At 40.9% G+C, this 26,272-nt stretch overlaps 1 protein-coding gene and 1 pseudogene across 2 annotated transcripts in view; both read left to right on the top strand.

Annotated features, from left to right (window-relative positions):
* Nucleotides 1-26,272, top strand: part of GRM8 (glutamate metabotropic receptor 8) — a 742,523-nt gene that overhangs the window by 365,699 nt on the left and 350,552 nt on the right. The gene's annotated exons all lie outside the window — the stretch shown is intronic.
* On the top strand, nucleotides 1,368-19,173 carry LOC308527259 (integrator complex subunit 3-like; annotated as a pseudogene). The gene is made up of 3 exons: nucleotides 1,368-1,417; nucleotides 15,910-18,002; nucleotides 18,221-19,173. The product of its transcript is annotated as an integrator complex subunit 3-like (transcript).

The following is a 26,272-nucleotide window of genomic DNA, read 5'->3' as shown; positions in this document are numbered from 1 at the left end:
CATCTTTTTCAGAAAGAAGATAGACAGTATTAGCTAAGCAGCTTGATCAGAGTAGTATTCATTGTTTTGCCCAGAGAGACCCAAGATTCTAAATACGCCAATTCAGCAGATCACAGTGGAGTTTTCAAAAACTGAAGAAGGGCTCAGGAATCCATAAGCATGTGTGGTGATTTAAAAAGAGTTCAAATCCTATTAGCCAACAGAAAAGCAGAGGACGTTAGAGAAGAAGGAAACTTAGAGGTCATCGCGTCCAACATTTTGCTGAGCTTCCCCTCACAGGCGGGTGTAAAATGAGGACAGGGAGGACACAGAAACATTTTGGTTTTACTGATTCAGTAGAACTCGTGAAGGCTTTTATTGGTGCAAAATGAGGCTTTCTCATTGACTCTAAATAGGCTTATTAGCAGCATACAGAGGATTTCCACTGTGATGGTCTCTTTGTCCCCAGTCGGAGTGAAGGCAGAGCCTGAAGCAGGCTGATAGCCGTGCAAGTGGGAAGTACCAGCAGACTGGAGCGCAGAGACCAGGCTGGCTGCCAGCTTTGGGTTCAGCACCCCGAGGAGTGTCGCTTGTCTGGGCTGCTTTTAGGAAACGGAAGCCCTCTTTTATGCATTTGTACCTGTGAAAGGGAGCAGTGGGGTCCCTGATCCAAAGTAGCAGGAAAACAAACACTGGTAAAATTCATATTTGTTTAAGATGCCCGCCTACCCCCTCTTTTTTTACCCGTGTTAGTTTACATTTCAATACATGGCCAGCATTCTGGCTTGAAGTTTCCCAGAGGGGTTTCATGAAATGGTATGAAGCTTTAATTCAGTCGAGTCCAGAAAGCTGTTTAGCCTTTCTCCCCCTGCCTAATGACAGAAAATGTCCCTGTTAACCAATTCCTTGGAGGGATCAGTCTGCATCATCCTAGACCAGCGGTTCTCAACCTGTGGGTCGCGACCCCTTTGGGGGTCAAACAACCTTTTCACAGGGGTTGCCTAAGACCATCGGAAAACACATATATAATTACATATTGTTTTTGTGATGAATCACTATGCTTTAATTATGTTCAATTTGTAACAATGAAATTGGGGGTCACCTCAACATGAGGAACTGTATTAAAGGGTTGCGGCATTAGGAAGGTTGAGAACCACTGGGCTAGACTGACAGGAAGCCCCACTTCAGCGTGCTGTGCTGGCTGCATGGCTCAGATTCTTCCTCCCAGGGCTGCCGGTTTGAGTACCTGTGCAAGTGACCTTTTAGGACAGGTGATTATGGGGATGGGCGAACAATCTGGTTCTTCCAATTCTTAATAACTTTGGTGTGTATTGGAGGTAAGTGTAGACAGAGTTTGGAAGAGCATAAACAAGAGACTTGAGTAGTTAATGGATGATGATGATGATGATGATGATGATGATGATGAGGATGATGAGCAGTAAGTAATATTTGTCAAAAGACAGTCAACTCAGAGCACAATTCCACATCACAACCTCTCTTCTCTTCCTCTCAGAAACACACATAACATGTTCCATCACTGATGAGTTTTTAATCACACAAGAGTCCCAGTGTTCCTCAAGGACCATACCATCTGTGGCCAGGGACCTTTTCCTGGTTAATGGCTCTCTAGGCAGCTCAGTACTATTTTAACATGACAAGTATAATTTGAGAGTATATTTACTTCAAGGAAATCTCCAGGAAAATACTGTGTGCCTTTGTAAACTACACACAATCTCATTATTCAATCTGCCCTTATAAAATCGCATAAGTTGGTTACAGGTTTTACTTCCTAGATCAGTGATGGTGAACCTATGACACGCGTGTCAGTGGTGAACGCAAACACATTTTTTTGGTTGATTTTTCTTTGTTAAATGGCATTTAAATTATAAAATAAATATCAAAAATATAAGTCTTTGTTTTACTATGGTTGCAAATATCAAAAAATTTCTATATGTGACATGGCACCAGAGTTAAGTTAGGGTTTTTCAAAATGCTGACATGCCGAGCTCAAAAGGTTTGCCATCACTGTCCTAGATCTTAGGCAACTATCACCAACGGATCTTTTTCATCTAACTCTAATTCTTTAAAAAAGAGCCTCGCCTGGTTTGATTCTCAGGTGTATCCCATCCTCACTTCAGGTTCTAGATTGAACATTTCCTTTTTGAGACACTCTGATGGACCATATATATCTTAATCTACCTGGCTTTCATCACCCGGGTCTCTTGAATTAGTCTACCTTGTCTGGACACATTTTCAGAAGGATGCTTCTCTCCCTTTTCAAAATGCAGCCTTCCCTTCTTTTGGTCCTTTACTCTGCTGCTCTAGTGAGTTCATTCATTGCCACTCAGTGTGTCACTCTAAGAATATGCTGGAGGTGGGGCAATGAGTCCCACTGAGGTCTCTGTAGAACCAACCATGTGCTGTAACCATCACTCATGAATAAGGACCAAGGCTGTGCTGCTTTGGTTTGAAGAAGATGTTGGATGTTGTGGGATCTGTGCCAAAGTGTTGATTCATCTCTCATGACATGATAAGCTCACTGTCAGCAAGGCCAGTTGAAAAGTAGAGTCGAGTTTGGAGATAGAGGTATATAGTTAGTGGCTGCTCATAGGGCAGAACTTTGGGGTGTCCAGAAGGACATTCTACTCTTGGAAATACTTCCTTTACCCACATGAGACTCCAGGAATAGGAGATAAATCCTTTAATTGGTCTTACCTAACTAGGGCAGATCTCCTTGCAGTATCCCCATGGAGCACTATATTCACCTTTGCATAGTCAATCAATTGTACGTTTATGTGTGGGATTGTTTCATTGATGTTTATCCCCTATTAAATTAAAAGCTCCATGAGGACTAGGAGTGTGTCTTTGTTGCTCACCTTTGTGTCCAGTGTGCCTGACATTTAGAAGACACTGGATAAATATTTGTTGAATAAATAACTGAATCTAAAATAATTCTGTGGTATGTGGTACATTCATTAAGTTTACACTGTAATGAAAGACACTTCTCCCCAATAGAACACGATCTCCTTTTTTCTCCTATGTCATTTCTAGTTGCTAAATTGACTTTGAAGTTGAGAAATTGGGCTGTAACTCAATATGTGCCCAAACTCTTCAACAAATACTGTGCTCCAGTTTCTTATTTTAAAACTAGAGGATAAGGATGAAAAAACACAAAAATGAAGTGAAAGGTTTATTAAGCTACTAAACCCAGGTGTTGGTTGAAAAAGTGTTTGGGTTGTTTGCATTTTGTTTAGCCATGAAATTCCCAGATCAGTATCTCTATCTTTGATGAAGGTTTATGCACTCAATCAGGCTGTTCAATTTTTTTCTTTGATTTTCTTTATTTAATCCACTTGTGAATGGCATTCAATTTTTGGTTGTGCAAAATGTTCTCATGTCTCCATCTTTTAAGGAAATGTTTCTATACAGCTCAGTCATTTTAAATACAGTTTTGGAGTGTATTTTGTTTTTAATTTATAGCACTAATAAATTATTTATATGATATTGTTAACTAGTACTCATGAGGCTAATGATTTTTAACTAAATTCTAGGAAGAAAAAAGAAAAAAATCACAACTCATTGTATTACTGTATAATTTCTTATGACAGATATACTTAAGTAATTTTATTCACCTTTAATCTTTTCTTGCTAAACTATATATGTAATTTCTAGTCTGATATTTATATTTTTGTTGGATGTAGAAATTTTTATGCAACTTTTTTAGAAAATATAGTTGAAAAATGTCATCTTTACATCTCTATTTATTATCTACATACCTATCTGCCTGTCATACATATCCCACAAATGGGTGTGAAATACATCAACAATATAATTTGTGATATGAACTCTTCTTGTTTAAAGGGTTTATTTTGTTTCTGTGACCTGGATTCTTTTTAATTGGCATGAATCTGGCTGATAGAGAGTATTATCTGGTATTAGAGAGTTTTTAATACAAAGATGGCTGCTTCAGGTCTACCTAACGTGCAGCCTCATTGGAACACAGGCCTACATTTTATAGAAGCATATTTTATCCTGTTTGGTACATAAAACAATAGCTTTTTTATATAGTTGGAAGAAATATTGGAGGTGACTTATCCCATACTCCCTTTTTTTTTACAGATTAGAAAACTGGAATTGATTGCAATAACTGTCTCAGGGTAAGAGAAAGGCACCAGGACCAAAAATTCCATAGATCTAGTTATTTCACAGTGAATTGCTGTTAATGTGATTTACTGGCCTGAATGATTATTGTAGACCATTCTATTTGTCTTTCTGGCATCAAAATAAAAAAAGGCCCAGTTTGTTTTACTTTCTCCTTTTATCCATTACATAGTTGAAGAGAGGCTCAATATTCTGTTGTAAATTCAGCTCATTTATCTAGTCTAGAACGATGAAGCCTAAGAAGATGAAGGGGGTTTTGAATGATCTGTCTGATACTAACACCTAAATTAGCTGTGTAATCATTTGTGGGTGAAGCTTCTTGAGTGTTGCTGTGGTGTTTGGGTTGAGGCCAATCAGAAATGACCCTTGAGTCCTGATTTTATCCAGTCAGTGTCTCCTTGACCAAGGAGAACATTTGGGCATGAACTGTAGTTTTTATTGTCCTGTGACTGACTCCCATTAGAAATAGCTACCTGAGGCCAGCTCTCAGTTCTATTTTGATCTAATTGTCTTATACACATAGCCTGTAGTGTTCTCTTTGACCTCTGAGGACTGCCCGGGGCATAGGGAAATTACAAATACCACTGAGGTTGGATAGTTTCTCAGTAATGAGGGTACTATTGGGATAGATGCTTTTTCTCTGTGGGATGCCTGATTTGGAAATTTTTATGACCCCAAATAAATGTATCCATAACATTCAGACATCAGGAGAGTTTCCTATTACAGAAATTCCTCTGAAATTGAACTCAGGAGGATCAAATTGTTCCCAGTGCAGACACTTGACCTCCTAAGAATAAAGCCTCTATCTATCTATCTATCTATCTATCTATCTATCTATCTATCATCTATCCATCCATCTATCTGTTCATTTATTTATTCTTACTCTCATAGAAGAGATGAGTGTAGAATTTCATTCCTTTCCAGTGAACACGACATACAATTTTTATAAATGTTCTCTCAGCTTTTAAGTTCCTTTTTCTACTTGAGTCAAATTGCCTACAGATTTTTAGAGGCTATCTTTAGTATTCTTGTTTCTTGTGATTTAAAATATTCACATGTTAGCATTTTATAATGAGAGGAAGTTCAAAAAGAGCAGAATGCCCTCTTCCTAACATCGCAGTGATACAGAAATGGCAGCTTGAATACTTTTGCACATTTTCTTTCACCTTTTGTTAATCAAGGAGGTTGAACTAGAGGAATAAAGCAAAATAAGCAAAACCTGGAGCTATAAATTTCGGGGTTAAATTAAATACATAAAGCATTAAAAGCTGTCAGATACAAAGCTAGATACAAACTGACAGGGAGAAAAAAAAATAATCTGTTTGTGTACGTAAAGCCCCAAACCGAAAGCAAAATTAAAATTTGTGCTGACCCTTCTCCCTTGGGGCTGCAGATGTCACTGCTGTCCAGGGCACCGTCTGTTACTGAGTGGAAAGAAGAGAAATGGCATCCAAGTCACTAGTGTAAAATAAAATAGCCTGCCTGCCAAGTCCGAAAGCTGTCCTGCCATATTTTTGAAGGCCAAGGGGATGGGGGCAGAGGTGAGCTACAAAGGTGATCACTAGCACTCCTCGATTCTTATCTTTGATGGTTCACTTTTTTATTATAAGATCCTTTACTAGAGGATATTTTCATCTAGCCAGTAAGAATATTAACATTGACTGAGTGTTTATTGTGCTAGATGTTTAGAACAATTCTATAAACTGAGCACTGTATTATTCTTATATTAAAGGTAAGGACACTGAACCTGTAAGTAAAATTGCTCAAAGTGACACCTAGCTGCGAGTTCAGTGAGGTCTTACAGTTTTCTCACTCCAGATGCAGGTGACCTCAGGAATTGCCACCCCTCACCAGGCTGCAGCTTGCCTGAGGCCTGCACCAGGTGTTCTTCACTCGCCACACCCGATCCCTTCTCACCTTTCTGTGTCTTCCCTGTGCCTGGGGAAGCTGACCTTTGGAGACTGCACAACCAGACTCCCTCCCGCTCTGTCTTCATCCTGGGCGTGGCCAGGGGGAGGCAGTGAAGGTTTTGGAGTGTGAGGGGAGATACAGGTCTGGGCATTTCACGTGCACGTCCTGCTGATCCTGGCTGTGCCCTGGCTGTGCTGCTGTCCTTTCAGGCTGTCACTGCCTCCAGGCTGCCCTCTGCCATGCCTCCAGGTTTAATTAGGCTTCTGTGGAAATGCTAACCCTTCTCTTTGTCTCCTCATCCCTCCCAGTAGTAGTCCTGTCTTCTTATATTTGCTAATCTCTAGATGCTTCACCATCTTGTTTGTTCCTCAATGCTGTCTACAATTTGGTAGATAAATTCCTTCATTAAACTTTCTTCATTTGAACCATCTGGGGTGAAGTCTTGTTTCCTTCTGGGACTCTGACTGATACACAGGTTGATATTACACCCATGTGAAAATATAGCAAAGATATTTTTCAAAGCATGTTCTAAAGCTCTAAATTAGGATCTAGCATGCTAAAAATCACAGATAAGAAAATAACTTTATTTCATACAGGGCATGGCAGAAAGTTAAAAAAAAACAAACGAGTGGAGAATCTCAGAGAGATAGGAGAGACTAGGATGGTGAGAAGGGTGAAGACTTTAAGAGTCTGTTGTCCACCAGGCTTCAGAGAACTGTGATGGGTTTTGAGTTTGTGATAACAGCTGTTTGGGGAGAGATTATTCTAGTAGCCATTTGTAAGAAGCATGGAAGTAGGAGAAAGAGTGGAAGTGGGAAGTGGCAAAGAGAAGAGTTACAAAGCTTTTCAAAAAGTCTGTGATAAACTTATTGGAGACAAGTTCGCATGGTAGCTGCAGGCATGGAAAACAAGGAATGAAACATATCAAATAAAAACATCGCTGCTACTTGAGTTTGCAGTCTTGCTCCTGTGATGAATTTGTTTTAAACTGGTGTAAACTCTTCACAAGTGGAGGGCCCACATGCCTCGATGTAACATTAGATAAAATTGCAGAAGTTAAATTTGGAATTAAGGCAATATTTGGTTGTAGTTAAGATCATTCCTATTTCTATCTCTTGGGCTTTATGTGGAAGCACTTAAAGTCGTAAGAGGCTTATTTCAGTTCAATCTATTTATTTAACAGTAGTTCAGATCCTTGATTTTCTGTTTCCAGATGATCAGACTCCTCAACTTGAAATCCAAGGGCATTATAGACTTTAAGCAAATTGCTTGTGCATTAAGACTATTGAACTTGGGAAGAGTAATCCTATAAAAGTCCTATCAGTGTTGAAACATTTATTTGAAAATGCTTTCTTTTGGTGGGGACGTAAATGAGCTGATGTGTATGGAGCTTCATCTAACTCATTTGTTTATTTATTTATTTATTCATCTTATACCAGAGGTGGGCAAACTTTTTGACTCGAGGGCCACAATGGGTTCTTAAACTGGACCGGAGGGCCGGAACAAAAGCATGGATGGAGTGTTTGTGTGAACTAATATAAATTCAAAGTAAACATCATTACATAAAAGGGTACGGTCTTTTTTTTTTTTTTTTAGTTTTATTCATTTCAAACGGGCCAGATCCCGTGTGAACTAATATAAATTCAAAGTAAACATCATTACATAAAAGGGTACGGTCTTTTTTTTTTTTTTTCAGTTTTATTCATTTCACATGGGCCGGATCCGGCCCGCAGGCCGTAGTTTGCCCACGGCTGTCTTATACACATTTTAGTAAGTAGGTATCAGGCACATTTGTGTCTCACCCAGAGGCCTGTTATTTAGTAGCTAGCCATGCAACCATTTGGTCATTCCTATTAAAAATGTTGTGGGCTGTGAAATGAGGAAGGCATGGGTTTGAAACAGACCTTTGCCACTTTCTGGCAGGGTTGTTTTGGGCAAATTATTTTTTAGACTTCTCTTCAGATTAGTAAAATAATTTTAATAAAGACTCTGCATCATGACTGAGAAATGTACTCAAATAGATTAGTTTAATACCGCCATTCTCACCCCTAACTAACCTTACATATATACAAAAACACAAAAGACTCCAAGATGGATATGAAATAAATGTAATACTCTTAAGTGCCATTGCTGATATAAGACAAAATACAAAACTGTTTTAATACATGAGAAAATTAATGTAATAAAGAAGAAAATACAATATACTTGATTTTTTTTTGTTATTTATTTATTTATTTTTAATCCTCACCCAAGGATATTTTTCCATTGATTTTTATGGAGAGTGGGAGAGAGCGAGAAAGACAGAGGGAAACATCAATGTCAGAGAAACACATTGATTGGTTGTCTCCTGCATGCACTCCAACCAGGGCCTGGGTCGGGGACGAGCCTGCAACCGACCTCGTGCCCTTGCCTGGACTCGAACTCAGGACCCTTTGGTCTGCAGGCCAACACTCTATCCACTGAGAAAAACCAGCTAGGGCAATTTTTCTGTTATTTAATGGATATAAAATTACTTCCTTGAATCTCACATTTTGTCAACACACATGATAATGGATGTTGTGATATATTGCTTTGCCTTGAGAAGAAAATATAATTATAGCCATAAAACACTGGAAAATTCTGGAAAATAAGAGTAATAGAATTAATTTTTTTTCAAATATTTCCCAAATGCATTTTAAATGACTTTCCTGAAGGAAAAAGAGAGAAAAAAGAACATGCAGATATAATTACAGATAAGACCCATGCATATTTTTAGTAGACTTAAAATAATCAAGCATATTCATAGCTAAATTGGTAATTAACATTCCCAGAATTTTGTTTAATCTAAGCAAGTTATTTTAATGGGGTTAGGGCAAAACAATATGATAAAGATCTAAATGTGTGGCTATTTAACCAGCACTGAAAAATAACTAAATTGCCTCTACCCCTCCCATAAACAATTAAACCTCATTATCATGTTGTTGTTTTTTTAAAGAATAAAATGGCCAAGTAGAAAAAAGTATATTGAGATAAAACACTTTGAGTCTTTATTGATTATCAATGAGTTTTGAACCTGGCTGATGGAACTTAGAGGCAGAAGGCGGACTTAAAGTTCTATCTCGGTCACACATAGCACTGTGGACTTCAGGAGGCCTTGAACTCTCTCAGCCTCTCTGAAATGGAGGGAAGGTTTCCTGCAGAGCTGCCTAGAGCTGTTGGGGAAATCATATGGAAATAAATTATTGCTGTTAAGTTTTATAAACTGTAAATTACCTAATACATATAAGGCATTGCTCATCTATTCACTCATTCAACAATGGAGTTGTGCCTAGTATTATAGGCACATGGGGTGGGCATGAGATGGAGGAAGCAGTGTGTCCCTGTGATTAAGAGTATGGACTTTGAGCCCTAGCTGATTTGGCTCAGTGAATAGAGCATTGGCCTGAGGACCAAAGGGTCCTAGGTTTGATTCCGGTCAGGGCACATACCTGGATTTCGGGCTCGATCCCCAGTAGGGGTCGTGCAGGAGGCAGCCAATCAATGATTCTCTCTCATCATTGATGTTTCTATCGCTCTCTCCCTCTCCCTTCCTCTCTGAAATCAATAAAAAACTTTGAAGTTACACCAACCTGGGCTGACTCAGGGCTTGCCACTGTAACCCTAAAGAATCACTTCCCTTCTCGAAAGCTTCATTTGGCCAATCACTTCATCTTAAATCCCAGTTTTCTTAATGTTATTATGGTATAACACCATATACTTTTCAGGAGGAGGATCTGAGAAACATCAAGCACTTAGCTTAGCATATTGCAAACATTCATTGACAGTTAGCAAATATCAGCTCTTCAGACTCTTTAATCTCTAGCTAGGAAGAGTAGACATTCTTACTGGCAATGACAGAGCAAAGCAACATGGGAAAGACTTGTACAAAGAACTTTGGGAGTTTATATTAGAGCTGTCACACTTTTAGCTACAGAGACCAATAAAGATTTTTAGAGAGAGGTAAATATTTAGACTGAATTTTGAATAAAGGGTCAAATTTCTATAGGAGGAGATATGTTTGGTGGACAACATTCCAGGTAGAGGGGAGTTAAAGGGGCTAGGGTTTAGAGGTGAGAAAGTCAAGTAGTCCAGCTGCCTAGATAGCACTGCCAAGCAGAACTTTTAGTCATGATGGAAATGCTCTATAAATGTGTTGTACAAGTGCTACCGAGCACTTGACATGTGGATAGTGTGACTAGGGAAATGAATTTTTAATTTCACTTAATGTTAGTTAATTTAAAAGCCACATGTGACTGGTGCTGGTCTAGACCATAGGTCACAGGAGGAAGAGTTTTGTGTGATAAGACCTGAATAGTTTTCCAAATTTAGAAGAACTTAACTGCTAGATCAACAAGTTTAGCTTCCAAAATGGTACCAAACATATTTAGTAGCAGAAGCAAAAGATAAAATTAGAAAAAGAGACCCAAAAATATCAGGGAGAGAAGTAGAAAAACAAATAATCCAACAAGGAACAAGTGCTGAAGGAAGGGTTACTTTTCTTAGTACGGAGGCTACCAGGCACCCAACAGAGGATGTCAGATTTGGCAATTCAGAAATTATTAGTAATCGTTAAAAGAAAAGTTTCTATTGAGTGGCAGAGTCGAAAAGATTATTGCAAGAATTAAGGAGTGAGGTATGTTAAGTAGGTGGTGACATGGAGCACAATCTTCTTTTTGAACAAGTTTGTGTTCCTAGAGTTAAAGAATAAAACATTACATACTGTTAATTTTAGGGGGTATTGTATAATCGCCCCGTAAGTGGAATTCTTTAGGCAAACCTGGTAGTTTCAATGCCAGGTGTGAAATTACAGTGGTTTAGATAATATTTTGAAGCAATTCTACAAATAACTACTCTGAGTCATGACATTTTTAGGCCACATTGAAAACACGGACTGAAAAAATAAAAACAATGTTGAAGTAATAACCAAGCCCATTCCTAAATTTATATTCTGAGCTAAGGATAGATTATCTTCATACCCTCATTTGTATATGATGAAAAACCGTAATTTTGTTTTGTTTTTACTTGCATAGCACAGATAGGTAACTTGTAAAAGGGGGAGATAAAGGTCCCCATGGATACCTCAAAGAGAGGTAAAGCAAGGACAGAGCTATTTTGTACAAAAACATAACTTTCTTATCTCTCATGATTAAATGACTACAGTAATTCTCCCATTTCCTTGTTCATCCTCATGAAATCACTTGAAATATTTGATAAACATAGAAAATCTTTTGCCCCGATCCAAACTTGCCAATATGAATCTCCAGGAGATTAGCTTGGCATCTGCTTTTTTTAATTAGCATCCAAGTGATTATTTTGATCAGGCACTTTGGGAAAACACCTTTCTATTTTATTTACTCACCTTTCAACAAAGTCATTTGAACATTTCACATGTTCCACTCAGCTAGATACTGGGACACAAAGATGAGTTAGATAGTCTCTGGTCTCAAGAGATTGTTCTGGGTGGGGAGATAGTAAATGCCGCTGTAGACTAAATGGTTTGGTAAATGTTGCAAAGAGAGCATAGAGGAGTAGCTCAGCTTGGGGAAGGTCAATGAAAGATTTACTTGGGGTAAAGAAAGTATGAGCAGGGTTTCAAAGGAGAAGTCAACCATATGATAAAAGGAAAGAGAAGCTATCTGTTGAGGGGAGATGCCACATTAAAAGGAAGGAGAGAGTAATGTTGGGTCTGGGAATAGCACTGAATTCAATATGGCTGGAAAACAGGTTTCCCATGAGACAGTGAGCAGCATGGCTAAAGACAAAGGCATTGGTCAGAGTCCAAACTGGGGTTTCTAGTTATTTTCGAGGTGATGAGAAGTCATTCAAGGGTAATGGGGGACTGATTAGGTTGGCCATAGGGAGACCCATTAAAATTGAAACAACAACAACAGCTTAATACAATAATTCAGGTGAGAGGGAATGTTGTCTAACCTTAGGAAACCTACATAAAGAAAGTATGGAAAGGACATTTTTGAGAAATAGTTGGTGCTTTATTATGCATGGCATAACCATACAAGAGTTTACCTGATTTTTAAATATGAAGGTTGTCTTAATGAGATGAATTGGATTACTGAAAAATTGCCCACATAATGTATTTTGGCCATAATGGGGAATGTGTAATTGCTTATTCATAGCTATAGTAACTGCTTAAATTAGACTGCTATTGGACAAGATTTTTAATATTATCTCGTTGGTTCAGGGCTACATCAATCCAGGATTATATAGAGGTTTTCATAGCTGCCTCTGTAGTTATTTCAACTCTTTGATTTTATGTAAGTGAGGAACTGTATATTGCTTATTACTTATTTAAATTCTTCCTAGTATTTTGGCCCTTTAATATTTAATCTCATCGTTTCCCCTATCATTACTTAGAATTATAATATAAGTTTAAAACTTATTTTATATTCTTCTTGAGCCATTCCAAATTTAAATTAATATACAGAATATGCAGATTTCCAAAATGTAAGTGAACTAAGTGAATTATTTTTGAGATTTTTTTGACATTCACCAACATATTTTAATATAGCTTGTGTTATCATGAAATTAAGTTTGAAAGGTGCTGATCTATAGTGATAATATCTGTGGTGACTTAGGAAAAGAAAGACTGGGTATCTTTAATGGAATCCAAACATATGGCATATAATTATTGACAAATAGAATACAAAGCACAATATAATTATTGGCTACCTTATGCTTTACAGACTTTTTTTTTTTTTTTTTTTTTTTTTTTTTTTTTTACAAATTGGGACTACTTGAGGATTCATAGCATTTGTATAACATGTATGGTTGTTAACACATTTTAATACATTGTTTCTAGTATGGGAAGCCCTACATGATGAAGTGTTTAATGGTTTAACTGGTCAAAGGAATTTCTATATTTATGCAATTTGCATTGATAAGAGGGAAGTGGTTGTCACAGAAGGAACATTGGTCTACAGAAGCTGACTAAAGCCAGGGCATTTGGAATGAAACATTCGTGGTTTCAAAATCTGGCTCTTCCAGCGCATAAATCAGTCCTTGAGCTTTACCTGTCTCATTTGCAATGGGGGATAATTATACTTACATTGCAGGTAAGCATTAAAGGAAATAATGCAAGTAAAATAGTGACTGTGGCTGGCTCATATTATATCTAGTACAAGATAACAGCAATTACAAAAAATTAGGATTCAAGACTCTAGTTGCAGCTCAGCAACAAATTCATGATGATCTTGAACAAGTAATATTTTCTCTCAGGGTCTGAGTCTCCTTCCTTATCAGGAAAATGAAGCAGGTGGATTAAATGAGTTCTAAATTTAGTGATTTAGTATTTGATGACTAACACGATCACATCTAAATTTTTTTTTCAGAAAATGTATCATTTTAACTTTTATCCTGAGTCATGCAGTCTTATATGAGCTTTGAGAATACATTTAATCTAAACAGACTTAGAAGCTTCAGTAATGGTGACATGTTAATTTTGAAAGCATGCTAGGTACCCAGATAAAGAATTCCATCAGGCAGTGAGAGATGAAACTCAAGGAAGAGGTTCCAGCTATAAAAAAGGGAATTTCATAATGCAAAAGATATTTAAGGAATGAAAGTGACTGTTACTTTCTTAGACACAAACAAAGAATGTATGCTGGAAAATTTCACTTTTTATTTATTTACTCATTTATTTTCTAATGACAATAGGGGCAAACCAGTAAGAAATTCATGCTCAAGTAAGATTTTTTTGTTAATTTCAACACTTTTACAACATACTGATTTAGAAGGAATATAAACATTTGAAAATAATACGGATTTACTCATATTTTTGTCGTAATAATTAGCAAATGCTTTTGACATATGGAGAATAGGTAAGGCCAATTTTTTTTGTTTGTTTGTTTTTGTGAGCATGGATACATTTTATATGTCTCAGCAACACAGGTTGCTGTATTGAGAGCCTGGACATAGACTACTGCTCAGGGCAAAACACAGCCCTGGAAAAGGAGGTCAGGAACTGCCAGGCTCACACTTTTGCCTTTATTTACCCTTAGTTGCATCTAGTTCATTGGAATTAATGCTAATTCTTTGCAATACCCCTATATATGCACTCAGTCCTGGAGAGGTCGAAATGTATAGCATAGTGATTGGACATTTGACTTGAGCTAGACTTTGTAGCTTCAAATCCTATTTATATAACTTTGGGGACATTATTTAATCTTAAAGGGTTTGTGAGAGTGAAATAATATATACTAAACAGGATAATTCTATATGATAAAAGCCTAATATGTTAAGTGTCCGGTCATCTGGTCGGCTATTCAACCAATCAAAGCGTAATATGCTAATGAATGCTAAGGCTGCTCAACTACTCTCTATGACATGCACTGACTACCAGGGAGCAGATAGCTGACCAGTTGACCAGTTGCTATGAGGTACACTGACCACCAGGAGGCAGATGCTCAGACTGATAGGTTAGCTTATTGCTGGGGTCTGGCCAATTGGGACTGAGTGAGATGGGCCAGACTCACCCTGGAGCCCTCCTGTGGATCTCTGCCTAGCTGGCCAACCTCCTGCATTCATCCCTGGCCCCAATTGTGCACCAGTGGTGTCCCTCAGCCTGGCCTGTGCCCTCTTGCAATCCAGGCTGAGGGACTCTCCCCGCCCCGACCCCCCCCCCACCCCAATGCACGAATTTTGTGCACCGGGCCTCTAGTATTTAATAACAGTTTATAAGCATCAGCTGTTTTCCTCCCTCAGTTATTAAAATATTTTGCATTTATCAAGTCAAAATAAAAGGAAAATGTTCTCTATCTTAAAAGGAAACTGATATGATTGGTAGATTTGTTCATGTACAGAATAAAAAAAAACACAGTGAGTGTGGTTGTTTTAAACCGAAGTGCCAATTTCATCAAACACCGAATTGAGTGCAGACACAATCTGGGTTGAAAAGTTCTCAATAAAAGTTATCAAAGGTGATACAATAATGGCATATGTCAGAAGAGGAAAAATACATCTATACAACTGTACGTGTATGCATGTGTCTCTTTTAATTGTAGCAAAGGATTCTAAATATCTAGCATAATATTTAGGCACTTGGTAATTACTTGGTAGATTATGTTTTATTAATAATGAAAGATTTTTGTAATCTGATTGCTTTGTAATTGGTTTTTAAAAAAGGAAATTTGCAAAAGTTATCTTAGTTTTTCTCCCTCAGAAAACTCTAACGTATGCCTGATGGGTATACATTTTCATTTTTAAAATTAAAGAGGGCCTCCTCCTCCCTGTCCCCCTCAACCTCCCCTCCCCTTTCCACCATGGTGCCTGTGTGTAGTGTAGGGAGAAGCTGGTCATAGGTGCCCTCCTGTAGCATTTATTGCCTCACCCTCACTCGAGGAGTGGGGTGCGGATCTAAAGGAACCTCGCTGCCCAAACCTTGGGCCATCAGATCAGGCAGGAAGGTTTCTGATCCACTACTTCAAGCTAGGACTCCACTTTTGCCCATCTCCTGAGGCAAAAATGTGGGGTTTTCTCTACTTCTCTTAGGGTCAGAAGCCAGAAGGGGCTCACTTTTCACTTCTTTAGGACTGGGAGCCTCTCCTCCCCTCCCCATGGGGGCGCAGACCCTGACCCCACACACTTAGGAGCTAAGGGCTTTTCCTCAGCGCTGCCCCTCCAGAGGCAGGACCTAGAGAGCCATTCACCTTCACCTTCTCCATAGAGTTGCCTTTCGGGCAGGAGCCAAGAGTGGAGAGGTCAGGGACCCTCCCTCTCCTCCCCCACTAATCCCCGTTGCCCCCAGTCCCTGGTAACTCAGAGTTCCTCATTTCTAGGACTTGCCAACCATCCACTCCCTGGCCTTTTCCCATCTCCTGGCTGCAGCCGTGGATTTACAGAAGGGAATGGGACAGTGGTGACTGCTGCTTTGGGAGGTGGAGGAGGAGCAGGAGCAAGAGCTCCAGGAAGGGGAGGCGGCTACTTTCAATCAGTTTGGATGCCGAGGATGAGTTAGGGGAGAGGTTGGAGAGATACATGAGCACTTGTGATATCCATGACTACTGGTGTCTCAGAGTGAGGCTAATGATGCCCTTAATGCCTGGTATGCAAACCCCTCAGCATGAGGAAATTGGCTTGGGCCTCTTCACCTGTGTCCTCATTGAACCTGCTCAAGCCCAGAAATGTTACTGGGACTTGGCTCTGTGGAGTTGTGACAGTGCAAATATTGTCCTGAATAAAATCAACCAGATGCTTACAGAGAAGCACTTGAAGTTGCAGGGCACCTGCCATACTCAGTTGGTGTGTTTGGTATGAGAACTAGTGAAGAGTGGGGTTCTGGGAGCCGATGGTGTTTGCATGGCATTCCTGAAGCAGATTGCTGGTGGGGATGTTATGGCAGAAGATACCTGGTTAGCAGAGTGTTCTGTACACCCTGATGGAGCAGAGAGTTTGGGTGCTGAAGAGCAGCACCCTCATTGCCGTGGCCCGTGGACCACTTTAGGACCCCCAGCTCCACACCCTGTAGAAGGAGGTGGATTTCTGCATCTCACTGCTTCGGAAGGGGTCATGGAATATTTGATGATTGGCTGGAACCTCCTAAGACTACTTCAGAGAATTGCCAGGATACCAAAATTTGAACTTTCTTTGGAAAGATATTATCCATAACCCTCCCTCAGGCCTTGAGTCCTTAGTTCACAGGTATCCTGCAGCTTCTTCAGTCAAGAACATCCAGAAAATTCCTAACATGTCTTCTAAACCCAGACATGAAGCCTAAACTCTTCTTCATGACCCCTCGGTGTGGTTTGGTCATCAAAAATAATACCAGGATTGGTTCCAACACCAGTACCTCTTAACCCCAGACAGTCAGTCTCTGCACTCTGACCTCATTCACTACATCGGTGGCGTTGTCCACCTTTCTCATGAAGTGCTGAGTTCAGGTATCTTGCCCCAAGGGCCATCACCGGTTGGTTGCTGACAACATGCATGCCAAGTGTCGCTGCCTCTGATGCTAAGGTGGCTTTGTTTTATGACTTTAACCCACACAAGGATAACGTTATGAACATAGAGCCAGCCTTCCTTGTCGTGCCTCACTCCATGAAGCCCCACCAGCCATCACTGCCACACTCCTGGATTCCCTGTGCTGCATCATTCCCAACTTCTATCCACCAGTGCAGGGCCATGTGGAGACAGGGTGTCTTTTCCTTCCTCAATCACACTGTGGAGAAACGGCTCTTGGTGCATTTGGCTCCCCAGTCTGACAACCCTAGATTAGATAAGGCGCTGTGCTGATGCTGAGGGAGAAGCTTCCTGAGTTCTGCAGTTTACTCAGCGCACCTGTGGAAATCAAAAGTGAGGAGCCAGTTTCCATGGAGATGGACAACCATGTCTCAGACAAGGATGGGATTTACATTGGCAATGCAGAAGCAGCCTTCAGTGATGAAGGGAAGGATCTCAAGAGCAAAAGAAAGAAGAGAGAGCTTCATTTCCACCCTGTCAAGGAGACAGTTGTAGAGGAGACCGTTGATATCACCCCTTTCCTTGACCAGTGGGATGAGTCCCTAAGGAAAAAGGAAAGTGCTCCAGCTAAAGAAGGTGGTGATACAGCGGCCCAGGGCCCTGCAGGAACTGTGGACCAGGTCCTGGAGGGAGACTTTGACTCAGAGCAGCTGCCTGCCCTCGGGTACTTGTCTATAGAAGCTCCTCAAGGCCCACTTCTGAGGGGAGGTGCTGCCCGAGGAGGTTATGGAGATGTCCCTGGGAGAATCTGTGGGGAAGCCTCTCTCTGAAATATTTAGGAACCTATGCCAGATGCAGGAAGACAACAGCAGCTTTTCCCTGCCTCTGGACCTTCTCGCTGAGCTATATTAGAAGCAGTTCAAGATTGGCTACCACTTGCTCTACTACCGGAGGGCCAGAAAACCTGTAGGGAAAATGAACCTGTATAGGTCACTTCCCCAGGCCACTCAGGAGGGCAATCTGTACACCTTTTTTTTTAAAAAAATATTAAATTTATGTTTCTTGATTTCAGAGAGGAAGGGAGATGAAACATTGAGAGAGAATCATTGATCGGCTGCCTCCCGCACACCCCCGACTGGGGATTGAGCCCACAACCTGGGCATGTGCCCTTGACCAGAATCGAACCTGGGACCCTTCAGTCCACAGGCAGATGCTCAGTCCACTGAGCCAAACTGACTAGGGCTCACCTTTTTAATGATGGACATGAAGGCCTGTCAGGAGGACAAAATGTGGCTGCTGTGCTACCTCACACCCTCCATCTACACAGAGTTTCTGGGTGAGACCTTGAGACCTTCAGGCAGCTGCTGAACATGAACGTGGCCGTTGTTGACTCTGCATAGTTCCAGGATCTGATCTGCCGTGTGATGATGGGGAACCCTGGTCACGTTTCCAAAAGACTCAGCTCTTAACATACTCATCCAGAGCCTAGACTGGGAAACCTTTGAGCAGTACTGTGCCTGGCAGCTCTTCCTGGCCCACAACATAGCCCCAGAGACCAACTTGCAGCACCTCAACAGCACCTCAAATACAAGGAGCACCCAGAGGCCCTGTCCTGCCTTCTGTTTCAGCTCCAGAGAGAGAAGCCCAGCGAGGAAACTGCAATGAATGCGCTGAGCCAGCCCTGCCGCCCCCACAACCGGTTCACTACCAGCACCCTGTGACATGGGTGCATGAAGCAGGAGAGCGGCTGGCCCATCGCATCAAGCCCCTGCTCATCAAGATCAACGCCTCCCATGCAAGAGGCGGGGTCTGAGGGGCTCCAGCAGCAGGCTGGGCCTGTGGCTCTGGAGCAGACCCAGGAGCATGTGGACAACCTGCCTCTCAACCTCACCAACACCAAGTGGAACTTTCTTAGTCAGGCCCCAGTTCCCCAGGCTCTGCAGCAAGTCCAGGTGAGCTGTGACGAACCCACACAATGAAGGTCAGGGACCTCTTCTCCGGGGCCAAGGAATACAGGGTCTCTTTCTCCAAGCCACCCATGGGCCGGTGAGAAGCAGCTCGCTCCAGCTCCTGGACAGGCCCCAGTGCTGCAAGTCTGGCTCCAGCAGTGCCTTCGAGGACAAAGACACAAAACCCAAGCCTACCAAGCGGACATGGGAAGGGCCCTCTGCAGTGGGGTCTGATAGTGGCTGAGGCCCGTGCTGTGCTCCCCATCCTATCCCTAGTTGGATTACTCTCCCTTCCTTGGTGAATCAAAGGTTGGATAGGGGCTGGGGAGGTATTAGGGGAAACACCCTCTCTCCCCATCCCACACACACTTGGTGGGGAGCCCGATAAACTGCCATTCAGCCCCCAGCCCCTTCTCCCCACTCCCTGGGCCCTCCAGCCCCATCACACTGCTGCTCCCACCAGCACTTGGATTCCCACTGAAGCCAGGGGCTGTGCAAAACCTGGGCTACGGTGGAAGTCCTCAGGTTCCCCCCCGCCCCCCCCGCCCGCCTTACACCCGGCCTCCCAAAGACCTATTAAACCAAGAGGAAAAATGGCAAAGGGGCTGCTGGCCAGAGAGGTGAGGACAAGAGGAAAGACCCAGGTGTGCGGGTGTCCCTTCTGACTTCCCCCTTCAGGTATTGATTTGCCCTGAACAAGTATTTTATAGTTGCTCTCCATTCACTGGTATGGCCTGGGCATTTAATCTGTAACAATGTCAGCCTGCCTGTTTCTTTCCACGGGGCAAATGCCACAAGTGTTCAGGAAAGCACCTGAGAGGAGGCCACAGCCTCACCTGGTGTGCTCTTGAGGCTTGTGTTGGCCTGAGGTTGACACTTTAAACTGGGCCAGAGCTCCAGGGAGTCTGAGAGTCACGTCCCTCAGAACTGTCCAACGGTCCCATTTCCTTGGCTGTCTTCTCTGTGTTTTGTTTTTATTTTTTACAAAATAATTGTGTTTTAAATATTGTTTTTAAGTGACAATAAAACAAGCCCGAACATCAAAAATATAAACATTAAAGAGGGCTCAAGCGAGCGTAGCTATTTTGGATGATGAAAGGCTCCCCGGAGGTGGACCAAGGGGAGCGGAGACCTTTGATGCACCTGTGTGATCCCCGCAGTGCAGTGCTGGGAACATCTGGTTTTCAGGTCTCGGTGGCAGCAAACCAGCCACCGGGAATCCGGATATTCTCATACAGTTCTGGCTTTCAGTGTTTTATCCACTGAAAAGAATGATGCACACTTTCCAGAATGTTAACGTGGTGTTAAGAGAATGCGAAGATTTTATTCTGTTCATACAACTTTAATTACACTGTTCTAAACAGATTAAACCACTAGTATCACCTTCTCAAACCTCCCTGGCATTTCAGAAGGAAGAGGAAAAAAGTTAAAGAGCAGGGGAGTAGGAATGAAGAGACAGGACAGAACAACCCTTAGAAGAGTTCGCTGATCTTCACAACTAAAGAACATCCGAGCCCCTGCCCCCCACCCCCACCCTCTCATCGTATGCAGGCACAAAGACCAGGATCAGAAGCAGGTTTCATGCCAAGCCACAGGCCACCCCACCACCCAGGTCACTTACACACGCACCCACAAGAGTGCTCTGTGAGTGGCCTTTGGTGTGAGCTGGCAATGTAGCAGAGGCTTCATGCAAAGGATAAAATATACTTTCATTTGGATCCATGAGCATAAGACATGTTGTGAATCATAAGGATTAGAAATATTTTATTTTATTTTACATATATTTTATTGATTTTTTACAGAGAGGAAGGGAGAGGGATAGAGAGTTAAAAACATCGATGAGAGAGAAACATCGATCAGCTGCCTCCTGCACACCTCTTACTGGGGATGTGCCGGCAACCCAGGTACATGCCCTTGACCGGAATCGAACCTGGGACCTTTCAGTCTGCAGGTCGACACTCTATCCACTGAGCCAAACCGGTTAGGGCAGGATTAGAAATATTTTAGCCTATCATGATCAACCACACAATTTTCTCTTCTATTTAACACTTCCCCTTCAACATGTCTAGTGTTTACTGTGTGGATAAGTATAAGTATAATGTTTGCAGATGACTCTCCAACTCATTTTCTGAAGACAGTCTTTCCTATAAATTTTAACACAAAATGCACAATACAGTTTACTAACTCCATGGTTGTCATACACTGGCAACCTCTTTAACATCCAGAAGTTATAATCTTAGGATGTATTCGTGTGTTATATGCACAGCAAAATAAAACAAAATGCAGAGAACATACAGCACAGTGATTCATGCTGTGTTACTATAAAACCACTGGTGCCTGGCCAGTGTGGCTCAGTTGGTTGGGCATCTTCTGGTTCACCAAAAGGTTGCCAGTTTGATTCCCAGTCAAGGCATATGCCAGGGTTGTGGGCTGTATCCTTCGTAGGGGAGCCGATTGATGTTTTGATCAATATTTTGCTCTCAAATCAATGGTTTTCTCTCTCCCTCCTTGCCTCTTTCTATAAAAATCAATAAAAAGTCTTTAAAAACACCCCAAAACAACCAAAAACCTCTGGTGTGCGGCCCTTTTTACTCCCTTCTCCCTCGTGGCCTGAGCCAGTGCACACACATTGTGCGCTGCTCAAAGAGGTGGTTTGGTCACTCCATTTCCAAAAGACAAGTCGCATGTGAATTTTAACAAAGGATATTTCTAAAATGTGCCATTTTGCCGTCCCTCCTTGAAACATAAAACAGGCACTTCACAATAGCTATAGATATGCTTAAAAAACTGCTTAGCATTGTTAGCTAGCTACGGAGTTGTGAAGAATAAAATGTACAACAGAGAAGATGGGCATGGCATGAAAACGCCTCCGGAGCATGAGCAGTGTGCACAGCGAAGCACGCTTCGCTCCTCTCACGGCCTTTGGCTCCACCTCCTCTGACCTGCTGAACAGGTGTGGGCCAGGTTGGGGGCACTAGAGCTGTGCTGAAAATTCAATTTCCAAGTCATTTTCAGAAGGCATTTATTTCCTATGACCTCTTTTTTCAAAAGGTACTTTCAAGACATGGGATTTTTCTATCACATGTCAGAATTTCTTTACATCTAGAAGGCCCAGATGTGACAAAATCAGACAAAAATTTTTCAGCTTTATGGAAGTGTGATTGACAGTCAGAACGGTAAGATATTTAAGTGTACATCATGATGATTTGATATACCTATGGACTGTGAAAGGACCCACCCCATCAAGTTAATTAACACATCCCTTATACTATTTATTTACTCACTTACTTATTTGGTGGGATGAGAACATTTAAGTTCATTTTCTTAGCAAATTTCAATTATTTAATACAGCATTTTCCTTTAAAAAGATGGGGAAAACCTGAGAGCATCTGTTCCATATTATACACACAGGTCTATATAAACTTCCCTAAGGTTGGGGCTCTCCCTGTTGGCCAAACATGGGATGCTGTTCTCCCTTGTCTCTCTTCTAATGTCAAGGTCAGGAGGGGTGGAACGGGCTGGCGTCTGGTTCACTAGGGACCTAGGGTCAGTCCAGGTCCTGGATCTGTGTGGCTCCGTGTCCTGAGGCTGAGGTGGCTGAGCTCCAGACACACTGAGCTGCCCCTTCCAGCATCTGTTTCTGAGGCACCTCATAGCCCACCTGCCTTGGGGCCACTGCCATCCTCCTGGGCCCACCATCTCCTTGGTCCAATGACATCATATCCTTGGGGCCTGTGATGCTCAGCAGCTGCCCACAGAGCTGGTGTAGGAGACAGAGGGACCCTGGACTCCATAAGGGTGAGGACATAGGCAGCATGGGGGCTGTAGCTGCCTCAGGGCCTGGCCACCCTGGTGCCCTCAGCTCACCCAAGGCCTAGAGGGCTGGACACTGTGGGCCGCACTCCATTAATTACCCTGCTTCTTGCTGGAATGCCTTTGCTTTCAGATTTCATTTTTTCTCTGATTAACATTTTAAGATGCATAAGTATCCTAAGGTCCTGATTATATAATTTTTCTGTTGCAAACTGTTACTAGGATTGAGACACTATAAATACTTTTACATATCTTTAGATTGATTTTTCTCTTAAATTTCATTTCAGCTCATGTTTTTGGTTACCAAACTAAATGCTTTTTAATACAGGTGGACGATAATACTTTGTGCCCCTCCTGTCTTGTCCTGATTCTCCTTTCACCTCGGTTTCCATGTCCTCAAATCTCTTCTCTGGATTTCCTCTCTTCCTGTCACGCCTCTCATTTTCTCTCTCTCTCTTTATTCCTCCTGATATTGTAATGTATTGAGAAGTGCAGAGAAGAATACGTATTAGGATTTCCATATTATAAAGCATTTTTGTTCTTTCTCCTTTGCCAGTGGTTCATTATTTGAAAATATTGATATCAATTTCCAGTAATTCATAAAAGTCCCCAGTCAATACATCTAAATTTCAAACAAACCTCCAATGATTTTTGGTAAGAAAGTGCCCAATTTATTACTTTCCTTCATTTCTTGCACATCACAACAGTGAGATTTGGAACAAGACTGCATCAGGACACTGTAAGAAGTCAGCCTGTGTAAATGAGGTTTTATTCCTGCATCATTCTAGTGACTGAAGTTAGTTAAAGCTCACTGAGCTGTTCATTTCTGGGGCTTCAATTCTGCCTCCTTATTGTGAATCAAAGGTGCAACGTGAGGCTCCTTTTAGTTCTGTTATCCAGAGAAAAACTGGAAGTATGCGAAGGAATCACTATCTCTGAATTGAGCTTTTATAATTCCATGCTTTTTAGAGAGAGATCAAAACATCAAGGAGGGGCTGGCATCTCATTTCACCTAATATTGCTGTGATAACAATTTTGAATAGTGACTTCAAATCATGCCATTGTACTGTAAGATCTTTAATGCTTAGATAAGACCTTTCTGGGTGGAAGCCATCTTAAAAAATACCACTGTGCTTGCACCATATAAAAAAAGTAATTAAAAAATAATCAGGGACTTAATTGTAAGCTCTAAAGCTTTAAAACTCTAAAGCAGGAGTCCAGAAGGAGAGAATAGAAAGGAGAGGTAATAGCCAAATAGATAACAATAGAAAATAATGCAGGTACATAGAACAAAATGGGACCTCAGACTGAAGAAAGAGCCAGGCCCATGTATACACTTCACAGTGAAACAGAAATGCAAGCACAAGAGGAAATCTTTAAAGATGCCAGAGAGGAAAGACATATTATCCAAGCTGGTACAGCACTAAGACAAGTAGCAGAGTTCTAATTAGTCAAATAGATGCAAGAAGACAGAAGAAAAATATATTTAAATGTTGAGGGAAAAGTAAGAACAGTTATAAATCTATATGCAAACTATCATTTAAGAATAAAAGGAAATGAAGATATTTTATGTCACATGAAGAATTAGATAATTTGCCTCTTACTGTTTCTTTCTGAAGGAATTACTAACTTTAAAAAGAAGGAAATTGATTCTAGAAATAATCAATTAGCTGTAAGAAGCAATGATTTTCAAAAAGTGTCTTAGCATTGGTTTTAAAGTAGGTGGAAATAAAGTTCTAGACAACAATGATATGCTTGAGGGGCTGGAGTTAAGCCTTCCTAAACTCCTTGCAGTATTCAGAACAAATGTAAAAATATTAATTATCTTAACACATTTTGATTGTTCATCTTAAAAATTTAAGGTTAATAATTAAAAGAATAAAAGTAGACTCTTTAGTTTCGAAATCACTAGGAACAGGAAAATATGTGCTCCACTGAAAAGCTGATTAATGGAAGGGAGAAAAGGAGAAAAAATGGAAATGACCAAAAGGATGAAAAATATGTAATACAAAATAAATTGGAAGAAATAGTTATAAAATGTCACTTGTCTCAGTAAAACTCAATCATTAAAACCGAAAACTTCGGACTGAGTGAAATGTAAAATTCAGTTAAAAAGCAATCTACTACACATACACAGATGTTTATGCTAACACATCTCTTAGAAATTAATAAATTAATTGAACCAACATATTTAGAAAGGTTATAAAAATTTAAGTAACTCAATTAACAAGATTGATTTGGCAGATGTGGATACAGCTGCACACGGAACAAATATGAGCATCTATTCTTTTAAAGTGCACTGAATTCAAGGCAGTGTGTTGTGGGGGCTATAGGTGCAGATTTGGGAGTTTCAGTGACTAAGTTTGAATCTTAGCACCACAAGGTACTCACTGTGCTAATTGGTTAAGTTACTTTATCTTACTATGGCTTAGGTACCTTATTCATGAGTCCTAACAACTTAAAACATGTAAACTATGCAGAATAGTGCCTAACACATGGTAAGTATTTGAACAATTTAAGTTGGTATTGTCATTATACATGACTGCAAAAAAAAAAAAAAGTGGAACACTATTCTAAGAAATTTTGATCATATGGAAGGTCAAATGAATGCGATGGTATTAAATTTTTTTCCAGGGCAAAAGACCAAAGAAAGAGCTGGACAACTTCAAAATTACATTAAGAGTTTATTAAGGGAACTTACACAGGAGGCTCACATGACAGGTCGGGACGGATAAGGGTACAGGAGTGTGACCAGTCCTGATAAGGGGAAAACATCTTATGTTTGTCCAGGACAGTGACCTGTTCCAAAACCCAGCATAAAGCATCATGCTGTGGGGCATGGTGGAGGGTTGATCACACAGGCTCTCAGGGGATGTATGGTTGGGAAGCAATCTCTCTTCTGGCCAGGATCTAGGCAGGGGTCCTCAAACTTTTTAAACAGGGGGCCAGTTCACTGTCTCTCCAGCTGTTGGAGGGCCAGACTATAGTTTAAAAAAACAACTATGAGCAAATTCCTATGCACACTGCACATACCTTATTTTGAAGTAAAAAAACAAAACGGGAACAAATACAATATTTGTATTTGCATGTGGCCCGCGGGCCATAGTTCGAGGACCCCTGATAGCGGGAAATCTCTCAGTGGCCGTACCATGGAACAGTCTCTTTCCTACAGAAAGTAATTTAGGAACATACAGTGTTGAAATTTATGGAAAATTTCCATAAATAAATTACTAGCATAGTGGAATTCTATGCTAGTAATTCCACTTCTAGGCATACACTATAGGGAAGTTCTCATATATGTGCCCTGGATATTTGTTTCTATATTGATATTAATAGTTGAAATTTGGAAGCAATATAAATGACCATTTACAGGGAAAGGATAAATAAATTGCAGTATATTATATAAGACTTAAGGCAAATGAGCTAGATCTTCATCCATCAGCATTGGCCAAATCTTGAAAGCATAGTGGTGATAGACCAAAGAAAAGTACGGCATAATACAGACAGTCCCTGATTTACAGTGGTTTGAT

This window comes from Myotis nattereri (genome assembly GCF_964212035.1).
Source record: "Myotis nattereri genome assembly, chromosome: 11".
NCBI classification, from domain to species: domain Eukaryota; kingdom Metazoa; phylum Chordata; class Mammalia; order Chiroptera; family Vespertilionidae; genus Myotis; species Myotis nattereri.
This window is presented reverse-complemented; position numbering and strand designations above follow the sequence as displayed.